A 13,791-nucleotide genomic window follows, 5' to 3' on the forward strand; every position below is an offset into this window, starting at 1 on the left:
TGGCTCCACTTTTTCATCCGATATATATATGTTTTTTTACGTCTATTGCTTGTGAGGAACATCATCAAGACATCCACTCACTTGCGATGAATCCTGCTGAGGACCTCCTGCTCTCACTCATTTGAACATTCTCTTTTTACTCGGGGCTGGCAAGAGGAGCTCCAGAGCTTCTCACTTGCTCATCTGAGTTGTCATGTACAGCTGCTCAGTTCAGTGTCTTAAAACAGCTCAAGGGTTGTAATGTCAAGTGGATTAAGAACTGCGACAGCGGCACTGTTAGGGAATATAAAAGTCACATATTTTGTAAGTGCTAATTGATAAGAACCTCTACTCTGTGCCTCTGTGAAGTCGTAAACCAGTGGGAACCAAAAGCAGTGATTTATCTAACAAAATATCCTAAAATAACCTGTGGAAACAGCCTGCAGGGAGAAACACAAAAGAGCCCGAGTGAGGGGGAGTGACAGCTGGCAAGCAAGCGGGTGGAAGAATCGTAACTCACAGCTCACAACAATTGTGGCCTTGTAGTGAACGAGCAACTTTAATTCTTGTCACTGTCAGTAGATGTTGACAGCATTTTGATTCTAGATTTAGCTTCACTCTCATCATTCCACAGAAATAAATAAGCAGACATGCACTGCAAGTCAGTACACTTGGACAAGGTGATGTTCAGTGAATGAAATGTCACAATGCATCATTTATTAATCAGTCAGATCGCTCGCTGCGATCCTAACAAACTGATGCATTTGCTGGTGAATGAACAAGCTAATATTCACATCATTAATGTCATTTTTCCTGCCCTGAGCTTTGCAGCTTGACGGCAGATGAGCTCTGACTAACACCTAAAAGATCGTAAACAATAATTAAAGTTCAAGTAAATCACTTTAATACTTTAGTAACAGGATCCAGATCTCTAGACTTCCATGGCTTCTGCAGCAGCTTCTCCTTTTATTTAAACTAATGTGATGTCAGCCCAGCATCCACAGGAGACTTAAAGCTATCAACAGGATCAATTTAGACGGTACCAGAAATCTTAACCCTGGAAAATGGTTGTTGACAAAACATTGATATATCATCACCTTTTCAACTGGTGTGGCTAATGGACTGCATTTATATAGCACTTCTCTACTGTGAGAGTCACATTTATGAACACATCCACACAACACTTCGAAACTCACTTCACACACTGTAACAGCCATCAAGGGCACGTTGGGGTTCAAAGCACACTTGGACAGGAGCTGGGGATCGAACCACCGACCTTCTAACAGTCACTTTTAAGCTGCTTTCACACACGCACTGAACTGCGGAGAGCCTCCGGAGTTAAAACAGCAGGAGAGCCTCCCCAGGATTCAACGCGAGTGAGGGGTTGATGAGGTTCTTTCACTCACTCACTCACGCACTCACGCACTCACGCACTCACGAAAAAGTTGACCAGATATCAAAAGAGTTTGTCGATGTCCTGTAAACAAAAACACGTGCCCCCTTCAGCAGAATGAATATGAATTCTTCAGGTTTTATTGTAACAGTTATGGTCTGTACTAACTACTTCTGGCTCTTTGGTTGTGAAATGTCTTCCACGTCTGGCTAGTCGCTGACTGTCTGTGTCTGCAGAATCGTTTCACTCAAAAAAGCCGCCTGCTACGGGAACAGTGACAGTGAATCAAAAATGTAGGGTAGTTTAAACAATGAGCTAAACGCAGCTATAACGTGCTATAGAGCTCTGTAGAGCAGATGGAAAGTAGATTTGGTTGTTAATTACCTCCACCATGAAGGTTATGTTTTTTTGTTTGTTCATTTGTCTGTTGGTTAGCAGCAAAATAGGTTACAAAATAACTTGCTGGGAGGATCAGGGGGCGGATCCTGTTATTTCCCACATTCTTTCCCACATTGTTAGAATGTAGAGTCGTCTTTCAACATTTGTGTTGATTTAAAATGTGGTTTCATAAGGGGACTGTTGGGCCTTGGTGGTATGCACTCTGGTGAGGGACGTTCTTGTTCTGTCATCACTATTAACAATTGTTAGTTTTTTCATTTTAATATCGTTATTTGATATATTTAACCTTGTCAGACATGACAGCAAGCAGATAATCTTCAATGAATTTACCTACTCACTTTATATAACACTTTTGATTATGATAATTAGTAGATAGTAGATAATTAGAGTAATACAAAGTACACGTAAATGTCAATAACGTCTCTAAGTTGCACAGTTCTGTCAAGATGACAGGGGTGTAGTTTTGAACTTTATTTAGAAAGTTGTGATTTCTTTTGTGTAACCAAACAAAATGTGTTATTTCTAATATAAAATGACAAATCAATTCTTGTATTATTTTAATATTATTTTATAGCACCGAGTGCTATCTTCAGATGTGATCCCCTTGAAATACCAGCTCCTATGTGGACCAAAAATCCTATTTGACTTGCAGCACTGTCCAATTGTTAGTCTTAATAATCCACTCCACACAGGTTATGAGCTCTAACTCCGAGGATTTCACTCAGTTTTACTGGAGGCCCACCGGATAATTTTGGAGAGACAAAGCTCGAATAAAGTGTGAGAGAGCAGGGCAGAGCGCCGCTGGAAGCCATTCCACTGGAGTGGAACTTGAAGAGATCCCATTAACAGAAGCACATTTCAGCTACATTTCAAAGATCTCTGCTACCCTCTGTTACAATCAATATTTTGTTTTTATGGTCATCCTGCGGTCAAAGAAGCTGCTGTTTGGCGTACGGTTTTCACTCTCTGTGTCTGTGTGTGGGCTCATAGGCCTGCCTGCCCACTGATAGTATTGTGTTGTACTACTGCAAGCAGAAGACCTTATCTTTAATGTATGACCAATAGTAAGCCCGTAAAATAATGTAAGATTTTAAGGATTGGTGCACAAAACTACTTACAAGCCTCAGGTCGTCGAAAAGAACAAAAATTTAGCTGGGATGTTTTTTTGTGGGTTCAAACCATTTTTGGTATAAACAGACGCTGTAAAGATTAAAGTCGGTCCCTGGGTGATCAGGCGGGTCTCCAACTTTAGCTTGAAGATTTGCTTTTGATGTTTTGATGTTTCGAAAATCGCTGATCTCAAACGGTATTTGCAGTGATGCTGACATTAAATGCATGAAGCACTGGTATTGAATGTGAGCTTATTGCCTGCAGGGCGGCAGGCCTGTTCTTTTTTTTTTTTGCCTTTTTCTGTTTCAAAACTGCAGTGTATTACTTTTAAATTCTTCCTGCTAATGAAAGAATCTAAGGATCACTCCCATTTATAAAGAAATCACCCTTAGAAGATTACAGATCATTAATAAGGCTTTCATTCAGTTCCATTTCATTAACGATACAGTCATCGGCAGCCCACTACCACCAGGCCACTCTGAATTAACATAAACAGCCTTGGACAGACGCCAGACGATTTGTCCCGCTCACTCTCTTCCTCTTCCTCCTCTCCCCCCCATTGTAAACGAGTCTGTGATATGCCGAGAGCGGCTCGGTGCTGTTGCCTCATCGATCGGCTGGGCAGATTAATATCAATCGTTACTTTTTACCTTTTACAGTGGCTGCAGGGAGTCAGAGGAAGTTCATTCTGTTTAGTATGCCTTTCATGAGTCCTCTGACTTCTTTGATTAGTCAGACACTAACAACCGCAGCTGTGGGCATCAGGTTATAAAAAAAAAAAAAAAACAGAAGATACAGCATTTATTTTATTTATTATCATTAATTTCATTTTATTTTTAGCCAAAGAATGACAGTTGGTTCCCAAAGAGGTGGGCAGTGAATGATGGTAAAAGCACTACATAATACATAGTGAATGAAAGTACTTTATTACAGCTGAGCCAAGCAGTCTCTCCTCCACTATGATATGTGGTATTTTTCTGCTTCTGTTGCCAGCGGAGTCTGTGCCAAGCCCCTATCAACTGGCACAAATCTTTGAAAGTCATCCAGAAGAAAAAGTTCAGCATGCATATCACATATTGTAGATTCACACAGACTGTATGCATTCAATTTCCTACCCCCCGACCACACACACACACAAACACACACATGCACTTAGACTGCCTGTATGCAAAGCCACTATGCATTACACCATCATTTAAAACAACATTAAATTGCAAAATCTGTTCTGCAATTAATGCTCCGTGTTCTGTGTTTAGATCTTTCAACTCCAACCAACACGTTTGTGCTGTCATTGATGGCAACAGACATTAGCTTGCACCATCTACTTACATTTTTACTTTTATGTAAGTAAACTTGCACTTGAATTGCCTAAAAATTCACACTTAAAAAAAAACAAAGTCTTTGAATAAATTGGAATAAATTTGAAAATAGGGTACACAGTGAACAAGCTTGCTTGACATTTAGCAAACTTTGGTGAACTTTGTTGAGCAGTTAACAAAACCATTTAGTAAATGAAGTTGTATATATTCACAACAAGTCAGGATTTTAAGGCCCTGTAAAGAGAAAATAAAAGTGACCTTGAGCTAGCTGGACTGACCAGTGCTATATAGCGATATACAGTATCCTGCTGGCTAGTGTGTTGGCGGTTAGCTGAGCCGCCACAGCAGTTCACCAACCATAGGCCTGTGGATAGTCATCAAGTTATGAATACACATACATTAGTTTTCATAGTCCTTGATAATGTGTGTTCAAGCCTTTCCTCTGTATTATTAGTATGTTCAAATCTTGCACACACGGACAAAAGTGTTTTAGTTTGCTTCCCTGTGTGCATGTGTGTGGAAGTTGCCAGTTGGCTGATGTGAGCTGTGGTTTATTAGGTTCATTGCCAGTGTGACCTGGCCTGTCTGTACCAGAAATCACCTGACATGAGTAGAAAAATGAGCTGCCTCCTCGACCAAACACACGCGCACACACATGCACACACTCACACACACAGTCAGCTAAGCTTGGCAAAGAATTTTGGATAATACTAATAGCTTAGGGAGTGAGTGGTGGATTTAGGATGGAGAGAGCGGGGTCTGTGTAAGGTCCGTAATGATGCCGGCACACCAGGGAGGGAAGGAAGAATGGAGGAAAGAAACATTCATATTGGAGAAAATACAGATTTGAGGCACAAGAAAGTGACTGCAGGGGAAGGGAGGGAGGGAGGGAGAGAGGGAGGGAGGGAACGAGACGAGAAGCAGAGGGCTAATTGAGGAAATTGAAGTTCAAGTAAGGGAAATGAGGGAAGAAAATAATGAAAAAGGAAGTACAGCATAGATGAAAATTAAGATCCACATTACTTTGTTAACCAATTTTACAGGCAGTGGAGGAAATGTATCTTTTCGCATATCTTCCTGGACATCAGGTTATGCATTTGATGCAATGATTTTCAGTTCAATGCGACCGTAACAGGGTTCAGCGCACTGCTCTGAGAACCTTCTGCAGAGTTGGTAGATAATGAAATGCATATTGTTGCTGTGGATTCAAAATGTACAGCTTTCATTGCTTCAGGTCAATCTGACGGAGAGGAAAAAAACACAGGTTGGACACAGGGATGTGAGAGCTGAGTTGAGAGGGAAGACAAAGGAGATCACAGATTTGTGTTTGATCACCTTTACAACCCACTTACCTACACAATGCTGGACAAACTCACACATAACATACACACAAACTGTAGGTGCCGTCCACCATTGTATACCACACACACACATGCAGTCTTGTCTCCTTGATTTCAGAGGGATTACATTGAATTAAATTCATGTCCTGGAGACAGACGTACTTAACCCAACCAGAAAACACCTTTATATTTAGGAACACACATCAAGTTAAGGAAGACAAAGTCCCCGTAACAGGACTGTGTAAATGGATGTAGGTCCCCACAACACGCGTTATACCTACACCACAGTCAGTCACACACACACACGCACACGCACACACACACACACACACACACACACACGCACGCCAAGGTCTTGCTGGGCAGCTGAAGTTAACACTGCAGAGTCTCATGTGAGAGAGCTCACCTGGCGAACAGCCCAGATCTGACATACTGCAGAGAGTCTCCCTCTCCCTCTCATTCTGTCTCCCCCTCTCGCTCTCTCATTCTGTCTCCCTCTCTCTCATTCTGTCTTCCTCTCCTACTCTCTCTCATTCTGTCTCCCCCTCTCCCTCTCATTCTGTCTCCCCTCTCCCTCTCTATTCTGTTCTCTCTAATTATGTCTTCCTCTCCCTCTCTCATTCCTTCTCCCCCTCTCCCTCTCATTCTGTCTCCCCCTCTCCCTCACGCTCTCTCATTCTGTCTCTCCCTCTCATTCTGTCTCCCTCTCTCTCATTCTGTCTTCCTTTCCCTCCTTCTCTCTATCTTTCTGTCTCCCCCTCTACCTCTCATTCTGTCTCCCCTCTCCCTCTCATTCTCCCTCTCTCTGTCTCCCCCTCATTATGTCTCTGTCTCTCCCTCTGTCCCTCTCATTCTGTCTCTCCCTCTCATTATGTCTTTCCATCTCCTTCTCCCTCCATCTCTCTCCCACTCTCGCTCTCCCTCCCACTCACTCTCTCTCTCTCTCACTCTCTCCCTCACACTGTTTGGAGATGGGCCAAGTTAGACAGTTAGCCTACACCGTTCACCTTTGTGTCTCTGATCTCTTCCGTTCACCTAAAGACCCCCTCGAGTGTAGAAGTGTATGTTTGTGTGTGCATCAGTTACTGTGCTGCACATGACAAAGTGCTCATGTCGGACTGGCCATGCAGAACAATGTAACGGTGTGTTATATACAGTAGCTTTCATCCTTCTCCACTCTCTGAATGGCTCGTCTCCAGCTTTGATTTATTAAATCCATACACATGAAGCTTTCAGCAGGACAATCTCATGCTGTCGGCTGTGGAAGGCAGCAGAGGAGCTATTGTTAAAGTGCAAGTTTTACCTTGTTGAGGTAATAACTTTCAGATTTTTCAAATTGATTGATTTGTGGATTATAGTGTCCAGGTGTCTGTTGACTGATTATAATGCAGTACAGAAATGAATTAAAATGTCAACCTGGAGCCACCACAATAATATCCAAACATTTAAAACATCTCCCATGCTTTAAACAGTTTGCAAAAATGCATGATTTGTAGTTAACCTCTTCTTTTGCCCCTGTGTTGGGGAATATCTGGCCTTTTGGCTAATACAGCCTGTGAGACAGTTAAATCCAGTAGGGACATTTCATGAGAGACATTTATTTTTATTCTGCTTTTAAAGAAATTATCATAGAGCAACATTTCCCTACCTTCTGGTTTTATGCCTGTCAGGTCGCAGTTGAACCAAGTGAAAGTGGGACGCATTTAGCAGTAGTGCTTGCACGGCAAGAATGAGATTCCAATGATGTAAAAGGCTAATCTAGAGCATTATTACAACAGGAATCAACAGGAGCCCTCATTCAGACACTGTAACGTGGGCAGGTTTAGTGGAGTGTAAACTAATAGCTAAGAAGCTGAAAGCTCATTCAGAAGGATTGTGGATTGCTGCTGTGGAGCTGCTAGAACCTGACAAAGTGTTCCAAAGTGTCCGTTTGTCATTAAGAACCATCGCAGAGCAGATAACTGATGTCACACAAAATACTGAAACAACACTGACGAATACTGCAAAAAAAGTGTATCCCTCCAGCCTGTGATGGACTCTGTCATTTATGAATGTGGAATCACTGCAGAGTTTGATACAAAGGAGGAATCTGAATTGTCAGAAAACATGCATTGCAATACTAAAGGTGAATATTAGTTTAAGAATTTATGGGGCTGAAATCAGCATGATCATCATCATCACTACTCACTCAGATGTCTCACCAAAACAAAGGAGTTCCAGTCTTTGCATTATTGAGCTTAGTGTGTAAATTGAAATTTGTTAAAACGTTTACCATCTCTGGGAAAATGATGCTATCACCATCACCCGGTTGGTTTATGCATTTCCCCGCAGTCTTTATACTGAGGTAATTTAAACTATCATGGAAAAAAAGCTCACTGGCTCCGGGCATTCATATTTATACAGTTTAAACACAGAAATTGTATGAAATGTTCTTGTTTGCAACACAGAAAATAAATTAAATATTTGCAATGTCAACCATTCCTGTGATGCATTCTGTTTCATTTCTATTTGACTCCTTATTACCTTTGTCAAGGAGGTTATGTTATCAACTATGTCTGTTGGTTTGTTTGGACTGTTTATATGTTGGTTTGTCAGATGGATTATAGAAAAACTACTAAACCGCCTGGGCCTGAAAAGAACACATGGACACAAAATTTTGGTGCAGATTAGGGGACGAATAAACAATAGTTTTTTCCACTTTTTTTTTTTTAAATCAAGTTTTATGACAGATACATTATTTAGGTTTTCAGACCACTTGCTATTTTACTTTAATATTCCTACTATGAAAACTCGACAATCATGTGTTGGATGTGCCTTAGCCGAGTATATGCGCTCTACTGAGTGCCATTATATATAAATCTGAAAATGAGGAAAAACAAAACCAACAACAGGAAGGTCCGTCTGCGGTTTCATGGCGCTGGCATCAGACACCTACAGTTAGTCATGCTTGAGCAAAATAAACTCAGCTGGCCTGTGTCTGGACCGATACTAACAATTTTACATCAGTCATTCTTGAATCTGTGGCAGTTCTCTGAGTTTATTATGTTTAGACATCCACTTAAAGCTCAACCATGGCAGTATGTCAGCTTGCTGTCTTTGAATTCATGTGACCAAGTCCATGAGCCTATACAGCTGGCTTGTGAGAACCTAATCAAAGCAACCATAAAAATGCAGCAAAGTAAATTTAGCCATTTTGCTTTGGACCAAAGCAAACAGACTGCCTGTGTGGCTGTGTCCTCAATTTCAAACGTAAAACATAGAAAGTGTAATTTAATACTCGATACATGACGATCAGCGCGGATTGAGCCATTTTCTATTTGTTCCCTCACATTCACTGGTGACAAGGCTGCCACTGGAAGTGTGCGTTCCTCCATCGATCCTATAATTCAGTCATCTGTCACATATGCATATATTTCTCCGCTGCAGAATGGCCCCTATGGTCATTTATAACTGAATGTCAGGGAGACTGTAAATAATAGTGTGCAGCAAAAGAAAAAGCTAAACAATGTAAACAGTAAGATAAAACTCCTGGGAGGGAGCCGCTCAGTTATGATACCAGATTTTCTGTAAAAAAAATTGAGCCCATCTCTTCAAAGGCTGGTGAACAACAGCACTCTTCCTGCACAATATGACAACACACAAAGGAAATACAATAAATCAAATGTGTTTAGTCTGTCCAAATGTTGTGTGCACATGCTGGCAAATGTGCGAGTCCAAGAGCCACACGACAAAGTTACCCTGTAGCATGGAGCTATATCAACTGCTTTATTCTTGTCTGTGTGTAAGTGTGTTGGGCTGCGTGTGTGTGTGTGTGTGTGTGTGTGTGTGCCTACGTGCTTACACTCTCGTGTGTGCTACTATAATTAATCACAATTATCAGGTTGACTAATGCAGGTGCAGTCTCACTGGGAGAGGCCATTTACAAGCTCAGCAGCCTAAAATACAACCTAGAGAGAAAATGGTGGAGCACAGTGCACAAATAGAACACAAAGAGGAGAGCTTAAATGGCGGCTTACCTGGAATTACAGATTTCGACTTTGCATTACCCAAATTAACAACATGGGAAATAACCTCTGTTTAAAAGTGAATCTTCCACAGGGACAATTTATTTATGATGCCACATGTTAATAAAATGCATAAAATCCTCAAAGATGACAATGTAGGTTCCACTTCAAAGTGACACTATTTATTATGTTTTCTTTATTCCTGGCAGTTTATCAAGCACAGGCACAAACTGTCACATGTCCCTGCTTCCTCGGGAAAAAAAAAAAATCCAACTTTTCATCAAAGCAAAATGGGACAAGTTAAAGTTCAGGACAACCAATCGAGGGCCTGCTTATCCCGTCTTCAGAGAGGCAGGAAGAAGAAGAAGAAGAGGAAAAAAAGAAGAAGTGAGGGTGGGAGAGAAGGTGAGAGGGGGGAGAGGAGAAAATTGGCTGATGAGGGAGGTGGGGGGCTGCTTACACTTGCAGAATAAGAACGAAGGCATCCCTCGCCCCCGTTGAAACGCTAATGAGAGTCCAAATCCACTACTGGCTAATTAACCATGATACCCTGTGACATGCAGGGTGGGAGGAAGGGAGGGAGAACTGAGAGGGAGAGGAGGAGGAGGGCAGGAGCCGTGAAGGAGGGAGAGAAGGAGGAAAGGGGCAAGACGTGAGAAGGAGAGTATGGAGGGGGCCATAAAACTAACAAAGGGGAAGGAAGTGAAGAGAGTGGCAAGGAGAAGGAAAGAGGGGAGGGCAGGGGAAGAGAAATGAGGCCGGGTACAGAAGAGCGGGATAAACCGCAGAAGTACGGAGGGAGGTTCTGAAACTTTCATTAGGTCAGGGAGACGGCGAGGGCAGAGGGAAGGAGGAAAAGTGAGGGAAGTGGGTAGGAGGGGGACGAGAGGAATCATCCTTTTTCATTTGGAGAATAATGAGGGGTCTATGCATTTATCAGGAGTTGCTGCGTTAACCGCTCCTCTCCTTTCATCTCCTCGCGCCCTCACTATCCATCCGTTTACATGTGGAGCATGTTAATCGATTTGCTCACAGTTAGAGTAAACACACTCAGCAAAGAAACGGGTGGTGAATGAATCATGCGGCGACTGCTTGTGTGTGTGTTTGTGTGCGTGTGTGTGAGAAAAATAAACTGCATGTGCCTTTTTCTGTCCCTTTCACACATTAAAGTGCACACAGTGTTCACCCGGTATACTAAACCTGCCGTAAAAAAACAGTAGGTGTCCACAAGCTCACAAACACACACACACGCACAGTGAGTCTGGATGATGGCAGCAGAGGATCTTTGGTATTCTGTGGTGCTGTGGGCTCTATGAGCTTGGCTGTTTTTCTGACAGCTTGACCTTTTGTTATATATTCCTGCAATCACACAGCCCTAAATACTGTATTCATCACACACATACTGTATACACACACACACACAGACCTGAAAAGGTGCACACAAACAGAATGTGAAGTTTGGTCTGAGCAAAAGAAGGCTGAGAGATAACTTGTGATTGGTGACGGAGTAGGTTGACAAAACTGAAAACAATGTGTATGTGTTTGCGTGTGTGTGTGTGTGTGTGTGTGTGTGTGCGCGCTGTCTGCACACAGTTTAATCCAACCAGGTGGTTGGAGAATTGCATGTATGTTGACCGGGGGAAAAATGTTGTACTGGTTATGGATTCTGCCTATTTGTCAGTTTGCCTGTCTGTCTATCTCTTTGACAGCCTGTCTCTTCATCTGTCTACCTCTTTTTGTTCGTCTCTCTACTGGATTGTCTATGTCCCATCTGGCTCTTTGATTTTGATTTTTTAATCTTTTCTTTTTTGGGCTGCCATGTTTTCTTTCTTTCTTTTTTTAATCGATCATTTCCATTTTAATATCTGTCTAACGGTCCGTCCAGCTGTCTTTCTCCAAGTCCCTCGGTTGTCAGTCTTTATGAACCATGTGTCTTTGCTGTCTGTCTTCTTCATTTGTTTTAGTCACTCATGGTCTCCGACACACACTTCTTTTCCCCTCCCTCCTTTTCTCCCCTCTTCCCAGTAGTCCGAGAAACAAACTGCCATAATGTCTGTGAACCACCTTAGGGGTTCTGGTTGGCACGGCTGATAACGTGTGCAATAATGCCTTTGCGTTTCCTTAGCAACACCATGGAGACGCCTTGCTACATTCGCTGTTTGATTCCTTGCAGGAAAAAAAAAATGAACTGCCATCAGTGGGGGGCTCTAAATTCTGCTGTTTCATCCCTGTAGTTCTGCAAATGGTCAATGGAGGGTGCTAGAATGCAAGGGAAAAGCAGAGGGTGAGGGCTGGTGGGGGCAACAGCACCAGCCATGGACCTCTCACAGTGACTGAGCAGCCTCACCGCTCTCACACTGGCTTACTGCTGGAATCTGCTGGAGATTGAAATGAACTTCTATAGAATGGATTTCCTTTTCCCCTCCTCCTCCTCCTCTTTCTCCATCTCTCCTGATATCCATCCATCAATTCTCTCTGTTCTGTTATTTAGAGCATGTTAGTGCTGACAGAAGTTTGCAACCCATAAGTCAATGCAGTCTCCAGTGAATTGTTGTGATGGAGAGGCCCGTACTACACCCAAAGAATTATGATCAACAATCGATAGCCATTGATGCGCACACTTTGCTTGCACGCACACACACACACAAAATATTGGCCACACATACACACAAGGCTTCCATCACTTTGATGCCATTGTCACTGCACCTGTTTTTAATCAACTTCCAAGGCCACACACACACACACACTTTCTTCATCCTGTCTTCCTTCTCTCTCTCTCTCTCTCTCTCTCTCTCTCTCTCCAGACTCAAAAGCACAGAATATAAAAAAGGCGAAAAGAAAGTTACCAATAAATTATTATTGATCTCCGGTGCTGGCTGCTGCTGCGCTGAGGATGGATCTCACTAGTAATTTTCACAGTCTCACAGTCTATCACCCGAATGGTTTGTGTGCGTTTCTGTGTGTACAGTATATGATTTTCTGTGTGCGAGTGTCCATCTTTCATTCAGCTCCTCTGTAGTAGGGTTTAGTTGGGGAGACGTAATTCCTGTGAATTCACTTCAAAACAGAAAACTTAGGAAAATCGTTATGTTCCAAGTGTGAACCAAATAGGATTAGGTGCAGAGAACACAGTAGATGTAGTTCTATTCCTGACTGAAATGCGTAATTCCTTTACATCTTCCCACATGGATCCAAATGCTGCAGTCAACACTCGGCACTGAATAGAACCCTGACATTAGATTTTGAAGTGAACTTGAATCACCATTTGAGTGCATATGCAGCTTTTATAAAAGAGTAAACACAGTTCCCAATGTCAGTAGAAAAATTTGCTATAGATGGAACTCAGTTATTTCCCTCAGGGACAACACTGCAGACTACCACAACTGGAATGGATATCATTTGATTGTCCAACAGGTTGTAGCGGAAGACAGTTTGTAGACATCATCCTTTTTGGTTGGACTGGAACAGCAGGGTCCAGTCCTACACTGTGGTCACTGGTCAAATGGATCATGTCTCATTCATGGGTTGGTGCCTCAGTCAGTGTCAGAGCCTCCATCTGAGACAGAGTTTGGCTGACTTACCTATCCTAAAACACAATGTCTGCCGAGGACTTTTAAAGAGGAGAGGATTCTAAGGTTCTGTTTACGAGTAATGAAATGTGACAAACTGCTCTGCAGCAACATTTGGAATCCAAGCAGAACAAAACATGAAAGCGAAAGACCACCACTGGATTCACACCTTATCTAAAACAGTTACCCGTGTGAAATACTGGCAGAGATATGGAAGATTTACACTCAAGATTTAGGCAAACTGCACCTCCAGTATGTCTGAACAGCATTAAAGACAGACGACTTCTCACAGCGATAACTCAAACTACACGCAAGGCATGTTTTTTTCATTGTCATATCTATTCAGAGAAACGCTGATCATTTGCCTAAATAATTATACATGCACCACTAAATAATACACTTAAGCGGTCAGGTTGTGAACACAGACTTATGCACATTTGTCCTTGTTGCATTTAGTGTTGAAATGTTAACAATGCTTTTGGATGATTTCTCTGGTTTCACACAATCATCTTCTTCAAGAGCAGAAAAAAACAAAACTTTAAGGATGTATGCAATGAAGGGGTGTGTCTTTCTCCCATGTGCACATGTGTAGTTACGCTGATTGTAATGGCTGACATTTGACTCCTTGGCTTAAACTGAACTGTAGATTTGGATAATTTCTCTGGTGTTGGTCTCAAA

Source organism: Hippoglossus stenolepis, chromosome 2 (assembly GCF_022539355.2).
Source record: "Hippoglossus stenolepis isolate QCI-W04-F060 chromosome 2, HSTE1.2, whole genome shotgun sequence".
NCBI lineage: Eukaryota > Metazoa > Chordata > Actinopteri > Pleuronectiformes > Pleuronectidae > Hippoglossus > Hippoglossus stenolepis.